Raw genomic sequence first — 19,873 nt, forward strand, 5'->3', positions numbered from 1 at the left:
GATGTTACCAGAGGGGGAGTGGGTGGGGGGAGCAGGTAAAATAGATGAAGGAGATCACGAGCACACACTTAACATTATAAGTACTGAGTAACACACAGAATTGTTGAACCACTCTATTGTACATCTGAAACTAATATAATACTGTATGTTAATTATACTGGAAACTTTAAAAATAAATAAAAACAAAAATTAAAAATAGCCAAGAAAAGTGGCAATGGTCCAATTCCCTTGTACATATGTTCAACAACTATTTATTGTGCTTCTATTTGTCAAGCAGTCTTAGTGTTAAAAAAAAAAAAAAAAAAAAAAAAGGAAAGACAAACAAGGACCCTGCTCGGTGCCAGGGAAGGAGATGACACTTCAGATCAGTCCTAAAGCATGCACAGAGCTCCTTGGACAAAAGGTTCTGGCCTGCTCCCCCGTCCAGCGACTGGAGAGGGAAAGGGTAGGAGATGAGCTCTACCATGGAGGCAGACAGAGAAGGGCCTCAGGTCAGATGAGGCAGCTGAGTTTTATTCTGAGTACAGTGGAGAGCTGTAAGGTGGCAGGAACCTGAAGGTAAAATGGCCAGCCCAAGTGGCACACATACTCATTATCTCCTTGCGTCATTTATTTGGATACCATTTTGGAAGATTAGCCAAGTCACTATGTTTCATTACCTTCTTTTTTTTTTTTTTTTTAAAGACTTTTACTTATTTATTTGAGAGGCGAGAAGGTTGGAGGGAGAAGCAGACTCCCCATGGAGCTGGGAGTCCGATGAGGGACTCAGTCCTGGGACTCCGGGATCATGACCTGACCCAAAGGCAGTTGCTTAACCAACTGAGCCACCCAGGTGCCCATACGTTTTGTTACTTTACTAAACACTTCCTTTTTAATGTAGATCATGCCAGGTTTTATCCAAATTATCACATTAAATCTTCATGAAAACTTGCTCTGTCAAAACCATCTGCTGGTCTCTGACAAGGGACTTCAAAGACTTCGCCAGTCCAGAGCCCTAGTGGGCTGTGCCTTGTTGCGGGGTATTCCAATAATGCCACGGGAGAGCGTCAAGATGGGGATCGGCGGCCGCCATGCCTTTCACCACCAGGCAAATGCATCTGCTTGTAGATCTTGATCAAGAGTAAAAGTTTCTTTCTTCACTCAGCATGTAGTCATGGGCTCTGGAGATAGGAAAATGGGAAGAACAGAGCCCCAATCCTGTCCTTAGTTAAGTAAGACAGAATCTCGTAAGAGCTCAGATCTGTCGCCCTCCTTTTAATCACTCTCCCCTCCACCTCCACCTCTCATGTGTTTCTGTGGTGGTTAATGGAAGAGAGCTCAACCTCGAGCCACGGGGGAAGAGGCAGAATTGTGTCCTTCAGGCAGCTCACACCTTTGTAAGGGCACCCCAGGAACATTAGGTGTGAGATCAGGTGAAAACTGAGAACAAGGCTGACCTCTGGAGAACAGAAGGCCGGCTGGAGTAGTCGATACTAGCGTGGGCTCTGGCCTCATCCAGGCAGGGGCTTGGGGAGTGTTCTGCCACGAACCACGGCAGGACTCTAGGCAAGTTTCTCAACCTCTTTATGTCTTAATGTCTCATCTGTAAAATGGGAACAGTACCTACCTCACTGGGTCGCTGTCAGGACTAGAGGAAGTGGTATATGAGACATGGACCTCCGAGCCTCACGTGGTAGGTGTTTAATGATTGCTGGGGACTATGGCCCCAGAGAACACGGCAGAGACCTGGATGTGGAGAGAAGAGGTTGTCCCACTGCTGTGCTCTGCAGGTGGTCTGGCAAAGACTGGGCCCACAAAGCCGCGCGTGAAGGGAAATGCACGCTTCCTGTACCAGCTTGCACAGATGTACCTCAGGTCAGAAGGGAGGTAAGCAGAGTATTTATTGGCACCAACGGGAGTGCAGCCTTCTCAGCCCCTTCCCCTGCCCAAGTAACCACTGGGAAGGCAGCAGGAGCCGCAGTCCCAGGGAGGACATCCTGGGAAACGGGGTGTGTTTACTTGTTCTGTTTCGTTTCTGTCTCCCTCAGCCCATAAGGCCCACTCCATTCCTCCAGCCACACAGAGGAAAAGGAACATTTTAACTGGGCCTAGAGGAACACAGTGTGGCCCAGAACCAACTGCCTTCATAGCCTTTACATGTGCCACAAAGAGTGATCCAGCGCCTGGAACACTCACCCTGCTCTGAATCTGGGAAACAGGAGGACACCAAACAGGACAGGGACAAACAGAGCTTTGGGTTTTAGAGGAGGGAGGGAGGGAGTGACCACATCCTGCGGAGGGGCCTGGGGCTACTCCATGAAACAAATGGCATCTGAGGGCATGGGAAGGGAGGCCTAGTGTAGACCACAGACACTGTGATTCAAGCAGCTTAGCTAATGAGAGAGAGACTCTGGGAATCGGGGGAGGTATACGGAGAAGAGAGAGAGAGAGAGAGAAGACATGAACTAGAGAGAAAGAGGATCGGAGAGAGGAGGGTGCATGTTCTCAGACCCACATGGCTTGAGCAGGGGTGTAGGCTGAGGGAGAGAGCCGGGATGGCTGAAGGCCCAAGCTCCCAGAGGGGCTGTGAGGGGCCTGGACTGGCCTGAGCAGAAGGGCCAGATCATCACGTGACATGGAGAGAGGAAGTGACATAAGCTGCCAATGTAGGTAAAACAGAGAGGGAGCAGGCTGTACAGGGCCTTGAAGCTCTGCGTTTCAATTTTCTCAATGAAGTAGGGAGTCCATTTCTGAGACCAAAGAAGTGTCAGTCAGGTGGGGTTTGGGGAGAGAGGAGAGATTTTGCAAGAATCACTGAAGACTGCTGATTGGTGTGGAAGACCTGGCTGCCCCCAGAGTCCTCATGGGGTGCCATTTTCTTCAACAAATGAGAGAAGCCTGTGCGTCCTCCCCGTGGAGGCAGAGTACAGAGTACTCTTGCGACAGAAAGTTGCAAGAAGGGGCGGTAAGGTTCAGGTCGTCAACAGTGCGGTCAAATCTGGATAGAAAAGTTGGAGGTCCACAGAAGACTGACACAGAAGTGGGGAGACAGTGAAACTGGAGGTCCCTTGGGGGACAAAGAGAAAGTGTGGGTGGAGTGAGATGAAACAGCTCGAAAAAGTGTGCACTGGGATGAACAGTGTCCTGTAACAGTCCATGTCCGCAGGAACCTCAGAACATGACCATATTTGGAAATAGGCTCTTTGCAGATGTAATTGGTTAAGATGAAGTCATACTGCAGGAGAGTAGGCCCTAAATCCAATGCAAGTTGTCTTTATGAGAAAACAGTCACAGAGCTCTCCGCACACACGGAGGAGAACGCCCTGTGAGGACAACAGCGGACACTGGAGGGCTGTGTCTACAGACCAAGGAATGCCCAAGAAGGCTGGCAACGATCAGAAGCTGGGAGAATGGCATGGAACGGATCCTCCTTAAGAGGCTCTAAAAGGAAACTATTCAGCCAACACCTTGATTTTGGACTTCTAGCCTCCAGAACTATGAGACAATACACTTCTGTAGTTTCGAGGCGCTCAGCTTGTGGTAATTGTCATAGCAGCTCGATGCTATGTTAATACAGACAGGAAGAAGGTCTTGGTTTTAAAGCTGGGATTGACAGATAACTGCACCCTCCCACTTTTGTGCTCTGTTGGGGCAGTGAGGATGAAGATGGCTGGTGGAGGCTCAAGAGATCCCGAGGAGCTGGACTCAGTGGGACCTTGGCAACTCCTTAGATGATAGGCAGGGGAGGGGGAGAAGATGTGCCCAAAAGGCGCAAAGGTGACCAAGGTTTCACAGTCAATAAATGAGAGGCAATCTTTCCTGATCTCCTTGCTCTGTGACTGGCACTATTGTTCTCCCAGAGGAAAACAGGATAGGGTCTGAGAAGACTGAGGAGTCTTGGTGTCTTCTCAGGAAAGACGTCAGGGAGGGGCCACACTACAAAGAGATGAGTAGGATTTGTAATGAGGAAATGGAGGTGGTTAGAAGGGAGGAATCATCAGATGTTTAGGAATGAAAGAGGAAGCTCAAGCAGCGCTGGTCTTTGCTGGGCTAGAAAAGACATGTTCTTTGGACATCGGTGTGGTTTGTTTGCTGAAGGGTTATCTTGGGTTAAGAAAAATTAATATTTCTCTCATTTTCTCTCTCCCACTCCATGTATGTGCGTAGAGATATGTATGTTGGATTGGACCACAGTCCTGGCTATAGCAACCTGGTACTTGAGCCTGCCAGAGACAGTGAAGCAGAATTAGAAGGTGACTCAAAGAGCACATGCCTCTGACCATGAGTGTGTGTGCTGGGGGCGTGGGGACGGGGTTGGTGAGGACCCAGGGATGGGTGCCCTTTGGTATACTGGCATTGTTCACTTCTGCGATGGTGGCTCCCACCCCACTGACCCCACCCTGCCTACACCATGGTCTCCCACTGAGGAGGAATGGTGATAGCAGCCGCCATGGAGAAGCCCTGGGTCTGGGTCTTCTCTGGTCCGTAGGGGCTGCGGCTCCAGGGGGAGCTCCGGGATTACCTCCTCCCCCTTTCTAGATCACAGCCAAAGTTGCTCCTGCCTCTTATCTCTGCTAGATAAGGGCCCATCTCATAAGGTTGTGATATGTCTGACTCTGACAGCAATTTGTTGTTGTTATTTTTTATTACTTCTAAGTAGGACCCCTTGGCATACATTCCTGGCAGAGAAACAAAGAGCTGGTTAAAGCTAATACCTTGTTCTAATGGAGCCCTGGAGATCAAAGCCAGAGGATGGGGGTGGGCAGCTCTCTTCCAAGAGCCTGATAGGCATCTCCCTTACAGCACAATTTTCACACTACCCTTTCCTCTATAACACTGTTCTCCTGCTCCACTTGCTGTCTGATGCCAAGGGGGATTCACACTTATTTATTAAAACTTGACAAAGAACAGCGTTGACTAGGATGAAAATTAAGAACAGAATCAAATCAAAGGCATAGGTGTTTCATTATGCATACCACCACCCACACTGACCAGTCTGCAGATGAAGAGATAAGGGGGAAGTGCTTGAGGGCAAAAGCCAGAGAAACTGGTGAGGGAAACTTTTCTTTCCTAATGGCTTCTCTTGGCCACAGCTCTGTCTCACGCAGTGATTAGACAACATGTGAGGACCAGAATAACATACCAGCAATACGGAAAAAATGCAAACCTCTTATTAATCCTTTCAAAGTTTTGAGCCCCTACTGTGTGCTGGGTATTGTGCAGGGAAGGCTCGGGGGACATGGAAAATAATACTACACCATGTTTTTTCTTGTGTAGTGGCAAGAATTAAGGATTAAGGCCTAGACAAAGCACAGGGAGAAGGGAATGGCAGAGACCTCCTGGGGAAGCTGGGAAGGCTTCATCGAGGAGGTGATAATTCAGGTAATTCTATGAGGTTGTGTAGGAGATCACTAAATATTAGAAACAGCATGTACAGAGCTGGAGAGAGTGTATTTTGTTTAAGGAGCATTAAGAAGCTGAAGGCTGGGACAACTTAGGCAGTGGTAGGGGACGTGGCCAGAGAGGCAAGCTGGGAACGTACTCTGAAGAACCTGTTCAACCACACCAGAAATTTGGATTTTATGTGAATGGAGCTCTGCTGCAAGTATTTAAGTTGGAGAGCTGCTTGGTGAGACTTTCATTTTGAAATGATGGATAGGATGGGGCAGGCTCAGTTGGTAGAACATACGACTCTTTATCTCATGAGTTCAAGCCCCACGTTGGGCATAGAGCCTACTGAAAAATTAAAAATGAATAAAAAAATAAAATGATGGGGCGCCTGGGTGGCTCAGTGGGATAAAGCCTCTGCCTTCAGCTCACATCATGATCCCAGGGTCCTGGGATCGAGGTCTGCATCGGGCTCTGCTCAGCGAGGAGCCTGCTTCCCCCTTTCTCTCTGCTTGCCTCTCTGCCTACTTGTGATCTGTGTGCATGTGTCAAATAAAGAAATAAACTCTTTTAAAATAAATAAATAAATAAAATGATGGCTTGGACAAAAGGCTGGGAGACTTTAAGGCTGGTGGGCCTTGAGACCCCTGCGTGGGTGGGAGCGCTGTTAACAGAAGAATATATGGCAGGCAGTAGGGCTGTTGGGGGAGGGGGAGCTGCATGAACAAGTCAACCCCACTGAATGCACTAGGTGCCCTAGGAGGCAGGTGATAACGGGAGACTATCGAGGCAAGGACTTTTAGCACAGGCAGGGACAGACCTACAGGTGGAGACCCACCCAGAGGTGGAAAATCAAAGCAGACACTGCTAGGCCGTATAGGAGTTATATATGAAAGTATGAGCTAGGAACTACAAAGAACTTAGAGAAGTCAGTGATCCTAGGAGTGAGAGCACTGTTGACAGAGAGCGCTTTAAGGAGTATGTGTGCAGAGAGCCAGGAGCCCCTGACTCTCCCACACTGGGTCAAGGTGATGAGGGTGAAGTTCCTCAGGTGGAAGGCAGCTGAAATCTTGCTGTCTTTTTCTTTGTTTGACCCTGCCCTCTGACTCTCACCTCGGCCTCCTCCTAGTCCATGTGGAACCCTTCACGCCATGAGGGAAGTCAAGACCATGGGGACAGGTCAGCCCTCGGACAGCTCAGTTGCTGCAACCTTGCGAGGAAAAACAACTTATTTTCTCAGTTATAACCATAAAACAAGTAACAAAATGTCAATAAGTATAGACCTACCAATAATACATAAATAATATAATATATATTATATATATTTTATATATAATAATATTTTTTTGCCATTATAAAATAAAAGATACAAGAAAATTTGGAAATAATGAAAAAAAAGAGCCAATGCCTATAGTTTCAGAAACCCCCATTAAACTTATGGTGTATCTCCTTCCAGTCTTTTTCTAAATACACAGGAATTCTGCTTATTGTTACTTTTGTTTGTTTTATACATACCCATAAAGGTTAATTTAAAGTGATACTTTAAATGTGTTATCATACATGTTTCATAACTATCACTTTCAGGCTGCATAGATTGCTTTGATTGGAAATAATTTATTTGAATAGGTTAAAACATGTACGTGGTAAAAGATTCAAAATGCAGAAAGGCTATACATGAAAAATTAGTCTCTCCCATGCCTATGTCCCAGTCACCCAGTTCTCCTCAAACATACCAGCTCTAATCCACTGTGTGTTCTTCCGGAGATATTCTCCAAAAATGCAAATATGCATTTACTAATAAATTTCCTCCCATCTTCTCCCCCTGAGGTTAGCTAGCATATTATACGCACTGTCTACACTTGACTTTTTTCACTCATCAGTGTATCTTGGAGCCTCTTCCAGATTGCCAAATTAAAGCTGCCTTGTTCTTTTTTATTAGAAAAGCAATTTCTTAGCAGGCAACAAATGATGGCTCTCCCAAGAGCAGCTGGACCCTCCCTTGAGCCAAAGGGACAGGAAGCAACAGCCTGCCTGCCAGGTCTTGCTCCTGTGAGCCAGGAATGCCAAGTCTGAGATTTCCATTCCCCACCCACAGAGTGGGGGTACTCAGAAGCCAAGGAGACAGGCAGGTCTCCTGTTAATAAATGAAGACAGTAAATACAGAGAAAATGAGACAGGAAGAATGAACTTTGCTCAAGAAATAGGGTTGTTTTCTGTCTCGCGGTCACTAGCTTGTGCAAGGACACGTGTTCCAGGAAACCTCCCCAGACCTCCCAAGCCTTTGGCGGCTCCACTGCTTCAAACACAGATGGGCCACTCCGAGGATAGTGTGACAAACTTGCCCACAAACGTCCCCACCCCTGTCTCCTTGCCACAGCCTTTTTCTCTTAGTTTTCTTGAAGTCTCCCAGTTAGAGGAATATCCTTCTGCCCCAGCTTTATCCTGCTAGCCATTTAGGGTGCGTCACCTTACCAAACCAACTAATCCATGCATTCAATACTCTGAAAGTCACCAAAAATTCAAAGTTCGATATAATCACAATATTGAGCCCTAAAAGGAGGGAGATTAATGAAGAGAAATGTGGACAGCAGCCCGAAGCATTTGTTGGGAACGAGACTTTACTATTTTCCTTAAATTCTACACCCTACCCAACCCCTGACATATGGAAAGAATGGCTTATCATGTTTACAGCATCAAGGAGATCCCAAATTCCAGATTGCATGACTCTTGACAGACAGAGACAAAAACAAGGCTTTGGTTCAGATGGTAAGACAAGACAGTGGCATGAAAAGTCAGATACCAATGCAAGAGATGTCACTAGGTGGTAAAGAATGAATGTCAAAACAATAATTTAGGGACACCTGGGTGGCTCAGTTGGTTAAGCAGCTGCCTTCGGCTCAGGTCATGATCCCAGCGTCCTGGGATCGAGTCCCACATCGGGCTCCTTGCTCAGCAGGGAGCGTGCTTCTCCCTCTGCCTCTGCCTGCCATTCTGTCTGCCTGTGCTTGCTCTCTCCCCATCTCTCTATCTGATAAATAAATAAAATCTTAAAAAAAAAAAAACCAATAATTTAGACCAAGTTCTCAAACTATGATTCTTGACTCTTCTTTGGATCATGAAAGCAAATTTAGTAGGTGGTGTATATGACCAGAATCTTTTTTTTTTAATTTAATAGAATAAAGTGTGTGGCACGTATTTTTATTATTGCTTTGTAAAGTTTCTTTTTTCAGCTATCTATCTGTATGTATGTATGTATGATACACATATATGTATGTATGTGTGATAGAAAGTTATATATATCTCTTTTTTTCTAGTTACGTGTGTTCTGGCCATGATAGAAAATATATTTACTACTGTGGATTATGGAATAAAGTTTGAAAACCACCGACTTCCCAGGAAGAATTGGTCAATGTACGTTTGAGTAGCCAGGGAAAAAATGCCTCAAAACTACAAGAGCAGCACAAAGTAGGTGCACCAAAAATGTTTACGGAGGTTGCACATGCTATGAGACTTGAAGAGAAGACCAAATAAAGCCCGTTTGGGCTCATGGCCCTGAATAAGTGAAGGAAAACCCTTGGTGTCCCCATGGGGGCTGCTCAGGCAGTGCACCTTGTATCTGGAATTTGTCCACTTTGCTCTCAGTCTGCCATTCGAATCCAAGTCCTTGCTATCTCTGGTCTGGACTCTGGTCCAGGCCTCCTCACTGGCATTCCTTCTTCTGGTCCAGCTCTCTGTATCAGGAGTGCATTCAGCTGTAACAGGAATCCCTACCACGGTGGTTTAAACAAACAGGGGATTGTTCTCACAATAGCAAAAAGTGTAGGGGGGAGTCTAACTAGACCTTACAAAGCTGCTCAAAAGTGTCATCTGAAAACCAAGCTCCCTCTATGTGCCTGCTCTATATCCTTGGCATAAACCTTCATCCTCATGGTTCCAAGATGGCTGCTGCATCTCCAGGTATTGTATCCTTTTCCAAGATAGGAAAAAGAAGAAAGAGTATAGGGCAAAGGAACATGCCTTTTCATCAGTAAAATGATAGCCTTTCCTGAGACTATTAAATTCCACTCAGCAGACCTCCAAATTATACCCATTAGCCACTTGTAACATTGTCGCATATTCACCCCTTGTGCAGGAGAACCAGTCAGTTTGCATTTTTGACTGAACACATCGGTCCCTTGAGCAAAAAACACTTAAAAAAAAAAAAGATTTTATTTATTTATTTGACAGACACAGATCACAAGTAGGCAGAGAGGCAGGCAGAAAGAGAGGGAGAAGCAGGCTCCCCGCTGAGCAGAGAGCCCGATGCGAGGCTCCATCCCAGGACCCTGGGATCATGACCTGAGCCGAAGGCAGAGGCTTTAACCCACTGAGCCACCCAGATGCCCCCCAAATACACTTTTGTTGGCAAAAAATTATTATCTAGAACCATCTGTTACACCCCTTCAGCATAGCCCCTGCCTCAAACTCTTTAATGGTTTTCCACTGCTCTTAAGTGCAAACCTGTAATCCTTACAGCTATGCTGTCATGGACTGAATCGTGCTCCCCAAAATTCATATGTTGAAACCCTAATCCCCTGCTAAGAGATAAGCTGAGGCATATTAAAAAATTTGAGTTTTTATAAGCAAAAGTCAACTCAAATTGGGTAGCATCCAATCTAGAAGATAGAAAAGAACCCCGAATTGCTGCACAAAATGACTTTCATAGCTATAAGGGAGCAGGAACAAGGAAGTTATAGTAGGCATTAAGGCAGTTGGTGGCTACAAGGCTACTTTCCTTTAGAGGATGGCAATAGGGAAGGCGGTGCCTATCAGGCAAATCACCTAGCTAGTGCTGATCAGGCAATTCCTGATTGGTCTAAATTTCCATTTCTGGGAGGATGAAATTGTAATTAAGTCTTGGTTTGGTGATGTGAGGCTTAGCACAAGCAATTCCATTTGGAGCCTGTTTTCTTGTGTTTTAATACCCCAGTATTTCAAAATGTAAATGTATTTAAAGATAGGCCTTTAGAGAAGTAATTAAGTTAAAATGATGCCAACAGCCAATGGTTCAATCAATCGTGCCTAAGTAATGAAGTCTACATAAAACCTCAAAAGGACCACGTTCAGAGAGCTTCCGGTTTGATGAACCTGTGGCGATTTGGGAAGAGTGGAACACCCAGACCGCAGGCACTCTCCGTGCCCTGGCCCCATACCTTGCCCTACACATCTCTTCCATCTGACTGTTCCTGAGTGATATGCTTTCCTGGTCAACCAGTGTTCTAGTCAGTAAAATGTTTCTCTGAATTCTGTGAGCCACTCTAGCCACTCTAAATTAATCAAACCAAAGGAGGGGGTCATTCAAACCTCCGATCTATAGTCACGTTGGTCAGAAGCACAGGTGACCTCCTGGACTTTGGCAGTTGGCATCTAGAGGATGAAGGGATTGGGCTGTCTTATAGGACTGAGCCCTGAACCTGTAGGATCTGGAGGTGTTTCCTCCAGGTAAACAGTTTAGAATTGAGTTAATTGCTTAGTGGTTTAGGGAACAAAACACATATCCTACAAGCCCTAGCAAACCAGTAGTGTTGCTTAAAAGAGATGAACATAATCTGGCTTCCCACTAATCTTAGATGCCCTTCTCTCTTGCTCACTGCCCTCCAGCCAGGCTGGCCTTCTCTAGTTCCTGTAACAAGTCAGCCTTGCTCCAGGCTCTGGGCCTTTGCATGCACTGTTCCTTCTCTCTAGAGCTCTGCACACTGTTTTTTTTAAACCTTTTTGAGAAAGCGATGTTTATTTATAATTTTTTAAAGATTATTTATTTATTTATTTGACAGAGAGAGAGAGAGATCACAAGCCGGCAGAGAAGCAGGCAGAGAGAAAGGTGGAAGCAGGCTCCCCCCTAAGCAGAGAGCCCGATGCAGGTCTTGATCCCAGGACCCTGAGATCATGACCTGAGCCAAAGGCAGAGGCTTAACCAACTGAGTCACCCTTGTGCCTCATACATCCTGCTTTTTAAATGACTAACTCATTTAAATGACTAACTCTTTGTCCCATAGATCTCAGCTAACATACCACTTCCTCAGAGATGCCTCCTTGACCACCTCATACAATGAAGGTGGTTCCTTGATATTCTCTATCCTAGGTGGTGGTATATTTCTTTCATGCAACTTACAAAAGAGTACTATGATTTGTAATAATTTTATTTGATATTAAATATTTATATAGGCATATTTGTCATCATGTTTTCGTTTATCTTTTCCAGTAAAATACCTCAAACTCTATCAGGACAGGCACACATCTGGTTCGTAGATGTGTCCTATGGTCTGGCACACCCTATGCCTTCAGTGAATAATTTCTGAAAGAGTGAACAAAATGTATGCTATCTGGTATTTCCTGTTGGTTACATTTATTTTTAACTAGGTGTGAATAAGAAGAGGAAGGGCAAGGCTGGCCTTTCTGAACGGAAGACGAAGACGGGTAGCAGTTAGATACAGTCAATACCCACAAATATGCCCTTGGGGCTTGGGGGATAACACTCTCCTGCTGCCTTTTCTTCTTCTTCTTCTTCTAAGATTTTTATTTATTTATTTGAGAAAGAGAGAGAGATTGAGATCGTGAGCAAGCGGGAGAGGCAGAGGCAGAAGCTGACTCCCCACCAAGCAAGGAGCTCCAATGCAGGACTGGATTCCAGGATCCTGGGTTCATGACCTAAACCAAAGACAGATGCTTAACCGACTGAGCCACCCAGGGGCCCCACTCTCCTGCTTCCTTTGAGCCATTTAATGCCTTTTACTGACCTCACTGGCACAGAGTGAGGCTGATCTTCCAGTTTGCTTGTTAGTGATTCTAGTAACAGTTTGGTGAAAGTTTGGAAGTAATTGTGTTACTTAAAATTGGTCAGAATTTTGTGAACCATAGCAAATCCTCCTCTAACTCTGCTCTAAACTCTCCCTAATTCATTAAATGAAGACATCCAAATACATTCAAACCCTTATGTGTTTCCTTTGCAACAATCTAACAACAAAAAAAAGCAAAACCCAAGCTATTTAAAAAGTTTTGTAGGGGCACCTGGGTGGCTCAGTGGTTTGGGCTGCTGCCTTCGGCTCGGGTCATGATCTCAGGGTCCTGGGATCAAGCCCCACATCAGGCTCTCTGCTCCGCGGGAAGCCTGCTTCCCTCTCTCTCTCTCTCTCTTTCTCTCTCTGCCTGCCTCTCTGCCTACTTGTGATCTCTGTCTGTCAAATAAATATATAAAATCTTAAAAAAAAAAAAAAGTTTTGTAGAAGCCAGTGGATTATTCCAACTTTCACATATCGTAAATGTTGAACTGTTCAACAAAAGACTACCAGTGCAAATTGGAATCTGCTCCAAGTCTTTAACACGGAGCCAGGAGTAAAAAGAATCTGTTATAGTCTCTATATCTAACTTGAAACCTCAAGATTCAAAACAGTGATTGTCCTGCCTTAGCTGGCCATAAATGTCTCCTTGTCTGAAAACTCCATGCCCACCAGATTGTTGGAAGAATGCGAGATTATTTCCAAACATCTAAGTTTGTGCAAAAGCAGAGGGACTAACTAACCAAAATAAGGATATAATAAAAGTCACTGGAATTCCATTAATAAAATTTATTTAGAAAGATGTTTGTAGGGCGCCTGGGTGGCTCAGTGGGTTAAGCCGCTGCCTTCGGCTCAGGTCATGATCTCAGAGTCCTGGGATCGAGTCCCGCATCGGGCTCTCTGCTCAGCGGAGAGCCTGCTTCCCTCTCTCTCTCTGCCTGCCTCTCCATCTACTTGTGATTTCTCTGTCAAATAAATAAATAAAAAAATCTTAAAAAAAAAAAAAAAAAAGAAAGATGTTTGTAGTTTCTAACCCAAAGGTTTCTGTTCCTCTGAACAGGCTTGAGGGAAGCAAAAATACTACATTTGCATATTTCTGCTAAATGAATAAATTATGGACAGAGTTGGCTAATTGTCAATAATTAGATCAGATTTTACCTCTAAAAGAAATCCAAATATTAGCTTTCCCACTTTTCTCATTTTATAACCATAGGTGAGCCCTATCTGAAAGGATCATTGTGTTCTTGGAAGGTTATATACAAATAATATTTTTGGAAATGGAATGATCTAATATCTAAAGATGCCAACTATTTTAGGGATCCTTATGCTGAATTTTGCTTGTAATATGTTTTTTAAAGATTTTATTTATTTATATGACAGAGAGAGACACAGTGAGAGAGGGAACACAGGCAGGGGGAGCGGGAGAGGGAGAAGCAGGCTTCCCTCTAAGCAGGGAGTCTAGTGTGGGGCCTGGTCCCAGAATTCAGGGATCATGGCCTGAGCAAAAGGCAGATGCTTAATGACTGAGCCACCCAGGCACCCCTGAATTTTACTTGTAATATTAATAACTATGTTTATAATGAAAATATTTACTTTTTAATTATTCCATCTTTGAAAAGAAAAATTTAGAGGCTTAGATTGGTCTTGCAGGATTATACAAAATGACCAAGTAGGATTTATCCCATGAATGCAAGATTGGCTTAACATACAAAACATCCAAAATACATCCCGCTGACAGAATAAAGGTCAGACCCCATTGGATCCTCTTAATAGATGCAGAAAAACATTTGACAAAATTCATGATAAAAACACTCACCAAACTAGGAACAGAAGGGAATTTACTCAACCAGATAGAGTGCATCTACAAAAAACCCACACCTAACATCATACTTAAGGTAAAAGACTAGGTGCTTTTCCCCTAACATGAGGAACAAGACCCCACTTCTATTCAGCATAGTGCAGGGCATTATAACCAAGGCAATTAGGCAAGAATAAGAAATAGAAGGCATCCATCCAGATTAGAAAAGAAGAAGTAAAACTGTCCTATTAACTGATGATGTGATCTTGCATGTAGAAATCCTAAGGAAACCACTAAAAAAATTATTAGAACAAATAAACAGGTTCTGCTAGTTTGCAGAACACAGGATCAATGTATAAATATAAATTGTGGGGCACCAGGTAGCTCAGTTAGTTAAGTCACTCTTGATTTTGGTTCAGGGCATGATCTTGGGGTCATGAGATCGAGCTCTGCCTTGGGCTCCACACTCAGCAGGGAGTCTGCTTCTTTTGCCCTCCCTCTACAACTGCACACATGCTGTCTCTCTCAAATAAGTAAACCTTTAAACATATATATATATATACATATATATATATATATATAAAATTGTATTTCTACATAATAGTTACAATGAGCAACCAAAAATGAAATAAAAAGAATTCTACTTACAATAACACCAAAAGAATAAAATAATTAGGACTAAACTTAACAAAAGAAGTACAAGACTGTACATTAAAAACTACAAGCATCTTTGAAAGAAATTAACAACCTACATAGGGGTACCTGGTAGCTTAGTGGGTTGAGTGTCTCTCTTTTTTTTTTTTTTTGGCTCAGGTCATGATCTCAGGGTCATGGGACTGAACCCCGTGTTGAGCTCCATGCTCAGTTCAGAGTCTGTTTCAGAGTCTCTCTCTCCTCTCCTTCTGCCCCTCCCCTGCTCATGCTCATGCTCTCTCTCTCTTAAATTAATTAATTAATTAAAAATCTTTTTTAAAAAAGAAGACCAGGGGCACCTGGATGGATCAGTGAGTTAACCATCTGCCTTTGGGTCAGGTCATGATCCCAGAGTCCCAGGACTGAGTCCTGTATCAGGCTCCCTACTAATACAGGACTCCTTCCCTCTGTCCCTCTGTCCCTCCCCCTGCTTATATGTGCACTCTCTCTCTCTCTCTCAATTTCTCTCAAATAAATAAAATCTTTAAAAATCAATCAATCAGGGGTATCTGGGTGGTTCAGTGGGCTAAGCCTCTGCCTTTGGCTCCGGGCATGATCTCAGGGTCCTAAGATCGAGCCCTGCATCAGGCTCTCTGCTTGGCAGGGAGCCTGCTTCCCCCTCTCTCTCTGCCTGCCTCTCTGCCTACTTGTGATCTCTGTCTGTCAAATAAATAAATAAAATCTTTAAAAATCAATCAATCAAGGGGCGCCTGGGTGGCTCAGTGGGTTAAGCCTCTGCCTTCGGCTCGGGTCATGATCTCAGGGTCCTGGGATCGAGCCCCGCATGGGGCTCTCTGCTCAGCAGGGAGCCTGCCTGCTTCCCCCCTCTCTCTCTGCCTGGCTCTCTACTTGTGATCTCTCTCTCTCTGTCAAATAAATAAATAAAATATTTTTTAAAAAATCAATCAATCAAATAAAAAAGAAGACCTATGTAAATGGAAAGACATCATACGTTCATGGATTTAAAAACTTGAAATTGTTGAACTCTTGCCATTTGCAAGGACATGGGTGGAGGTAGAGAGTATTACACTAAATGAAATAAGTCAGAGAAAGGCAAATACCATATGACCCCACTCGTATCAGAATTTAAGAAACAAGACAAATGAATATGGGGGGAAGAGAAGAAAACCAAGAAACAGACTCTACTACAGAGAAAAAAATTGATAGTTATAGGGGATTGGGGTGGGGATGTGATGTGTTAAATGGGTGATGGGGATTAAGGAGGGCACTTGTGATGAGCACTGAGTACTATATGGAAATGTTGAATCATTAAACTCTACACCCAAAACTAATAACTAATATTACACTGTATGTTAACTACCTGGAATTTAAATAAAACCTTGGAGAAACAAAAAACTCTTAAAACTATTAAGATGGAAATAATTTTCAAATTGATCTGCAGATTCGACACAATCTTGTCAAAATCACAGCTGACGTCTTTGCAGAAATTGGCAAGCTCTTCCTAAAAATTCATATGGAAATTCAAAAGACCCAGAATGGCCAAAATAAACCTGAAAAGGAATAAAGTTGGAAGACTCACATTTCTCCATTTCAAAATTTATTACAGAGCTATAGTAATCATGACATTGTGGTACTGGAATAAGGAAAGACATATAGTCAATGGAGTAGAATCAAGAATCTAGAAATAAACCTCATTTTTACTGCTAATTGATGTTTTTACTAGGGTGAAAGACCATTCAATTGGAAAACAATAGTCTTTTCAACAAATGGTGCTGGGACACTGGATATACATATGCAAAAGAATGAATTTGGACCCCCCTACCTCACACCATACAAAATTAATTCAACTGGATCAAAGACCTGAAAATAAGAGCTAAAACTCTGAAAGTTTTCAAAGGAAAACACAGGAGTAGGTCTTTGTGATATTGGAATAGGCGACGGTTTCTTAGATACGACACCAAACATAACAAAAGAAAAAAATTGATAAATTGGACTTCATCAAAATTTAAAGTTGACTTCATCAAAATTTAAAATTTTAGTACTTCAAAGGACATCATTAAGAAACTAAAAGACAGGGACGCCTGGGTGGCTCAGTTGGTTAAGCAGCTGCCTTCGGCTCAGGTTATGATCCCAGCGTCCTCGGATCAAGTCCCGCATCAGGCTCCTTGCTCTGCGGGGAGCCTGCTTCTCCCTCTGACTCTGCCTTCCACTCTGTCTGCTTGTGCTTGCTCTCGCTCTCTCTCTGACAAACAAATAAATAAAATCTTTAAAAAAAAAAAAAAGAAACTAAAAGACAACTCACAGAATACAAGAAAATATCTGCAAGTCATGTAACTAATAAGGGACTTGTGTATCTAGACTGTATTTTAAAAAGCCTTTATAGCTAAGTAAAAAAGACAAATGACCCAATTTAAAAATGAGGAAAGGATCTGAATAGATATTTCTCCAAGGAAGATAGACAAATACCAGTAAGTGTATGAAATGATGCTTAACGTTACTGGTCATCAATCAACATTACAATGAAAAGCTAATCCGCCTGAAAACAGCATTATGACAACCTCTTATTTACTGACAAAGAAGTATCCCTTTTTTGTTGGCAGATGAAATAAAAAGCATCCCAAAAATACACAAAGAAGAAGCATTTCATATCTGTTAGAACGGCTATAATAAAAATGGAGGGCACATGGGTAGCTCAGTCCATTCAGCGTCTGGCTCTTGGTTTCAGCTCAGGTCATGATCTTGGGGTTGTGGGATCAATCCCTATGGCAGGCTCTGTGCTCAGCGGGGAGTCTACTTGAGCTTTTCTCCTTTTCCCTCAGCCCGTCCCCCCTCAAATAAATAAACAAGTCTTTTTAGAAAACAGATGATAACATATGTTGGTGGGAATGTAGGAAATTGAAACACTTGTACGTTGCTGGTGGGAATATAAAATAGTACAGCTGCTATGGAAATAGTTTGGAGATGTCTCAAAAAGTTAAACACAGAAATAACCATATGATCAGCATTCATTTGTCCAACTCCTAGGTATAGACTCTAAAGAATTAAAAACAGGTATTCAAACAAATACAAGTGCATGAATGTTCAAAGCCACATTGTTCACAATAGCTGAATGGTGAAAACAATCCAAATCATCAACAAATGAATAGATAAGTAAAATGGGGTAAATCCATACAATGGAATGTTATTTGACAAAAAAACTAATGAAGGACAGATACATTGTACAGAGTGGATGAACCTCAGAAACATTATGCGAAGTGAAAGAGGCAGTCACAAACATCACACGTTGTATCGCTGTTTATATGGAACATCCAGATTAGGAAAATCGATAGAAAGCAAAGTGATTAGTAGTTGTCTAGAACTGGCAAAGGAGAGAGAAGTTGGATGTCGATGGCTCTTGGGAGGTGGTTTCTTTGGGGACAATGAAAATTTTATAAAATTGATTGTAGTCACTGTTGTACAACTCTGTGAATATTATAAAGGCCATACACTTTAAATGTGTGAACTGACCCCAAATAGAATAGCCAAAGAAATCTTGAAAAAGGAAAGCAAAACTGGAGATATCAAAATTCTGGATTCAAGTTATATTACAAAGCTGTAGTCATCAAGACAGTATGATATTAGCACAAAAACATACATAGATCAACGGAACAGAATAGAAAACCCAGAAATGAACCCACAATTATATGGTCAACTAATCTTCAACAAAACAAGAAAAAATATCCACTTGGGCGCCTGGGTGGCTCAGTGGGTTAAGCCTCTGCCTTCGTCTCAGGTCATGATCTCAGGGTCCCGGGATGGAGTCCCGCATCGGGCTCTCTGCTCAGCAGAGAGCCTGCCTCCCCCTCTCTCAATGCCTGCCTCTCTGCCTTCTTGTGATTTCTCTCTCTGTGTGTCAAATAAATAAATAAAATCTTTAAAAAAAAAAATCCACTGGAAAAAAGACAGCCTTTTCTTTCTTTCTTTCTTTTTTAAAGATTTTATTTATTTATTTGACACACAGAGAGAGAAATCACAAGAAGGCAGAGAGGCAGGCATTGAGAGAGGGGGAGGCAGGCTCTCTGCTGAGCAGAGAGCCCGATGCGGGACTCCATCCCGGGACCCTGAGATCATGACCTGAGACGAAGGCAGAGGCTTAACCCACTGAGCCACCCAAGTGCCCAAAGACAGTCTTTTCAACAAATGATGTTGGAAAAACTGGACAGCAACATGCAGAAGAATGAAAGTGGACCACTTTCTTACACCAGACACAAAAATAAATTCAAAATGGTTAAAAAGACCTTAATCTGAGGTAAGAAACCATCAGAATGCTAGAGGAAAACATAGGCAGCAACCTCTTTGATCACGACTATAGAAACTTCTTACCAGACATACCGCCAGAGGCAGGGAAACAAAAGCAAAAATGAACTACTGGGTCTTCATCAAGATAAAAAGGTTCTGCACAGCGAAGGAAACTGTCAACAAAACTAAAAAGCAGCCTATGGAATGGGAGAAGATATTTGCAAACTACATATCTGATAAAGTATTAGTATCCAAAATCTATAAAGAACTTAACCAAAATCAACACACACACAAAAAGAATCCAGTTAAGAAATGGACAGAAGACATGAAGAGACATTTTTCAAAAGACATCCAGATGGCTAACACATGAAAACGTGTTCAACATCACTCATCACCAGGGAAATACCAATCAAAACCGTGATGAGACACCACCTCACACCTGTCAGAAGGGCTAAAATTAACAACACAGGAAACAGGAGAGGTTGGCAAAGATGCAGAGAAAGGGAAACACTCTTACACTGTTGGTAGGAATCCAACCTGGTGTAGCCACTCTGGAAAACAGTATGTAGGTGCCTCAAAAAGTTAAAAACGGAATTGTCTTGTGATCCAGCAATTGCACTACTAGGTATTTATGGAAAGGAGACAAATATACAGATTTGTGGGGGTACATGCACCCCGATGTTTGTAGCAGCATTATCAACAATAACCAAACTATGGAAAGAGCCCAAGTGTCCATCAGCTAACGAATGGATAAAGATGTAGTATATATATACATATTTATACACACATGTATATGTATATATATTATCTATATGTAATATTCCACTGCATATATATGCATTGAGAGATTATTCAGCCATCAAAAAAAATGAGATCTTACCATTTGCAACAATATGGATGGAGTTAGAGAGTATTATTCTAAGCGAAATAAGCCAGTAAGAGAAAGAAAAATACCATATAA

Source organism: Mustela lutreola, chromosome 6 (genome assembly GCF_030435805.1).
Source record: "Mustela lutreola isolate mMusLut2 chromosome 6, mMusLut2.pri, whole genome shotgun sequence".
Taxonomy (NCBI): Eukaryota; Metazoa; Chordata; class Mammalia; order Carnivora; family Mustelidae; genus Mustela; species Mustela lutreola.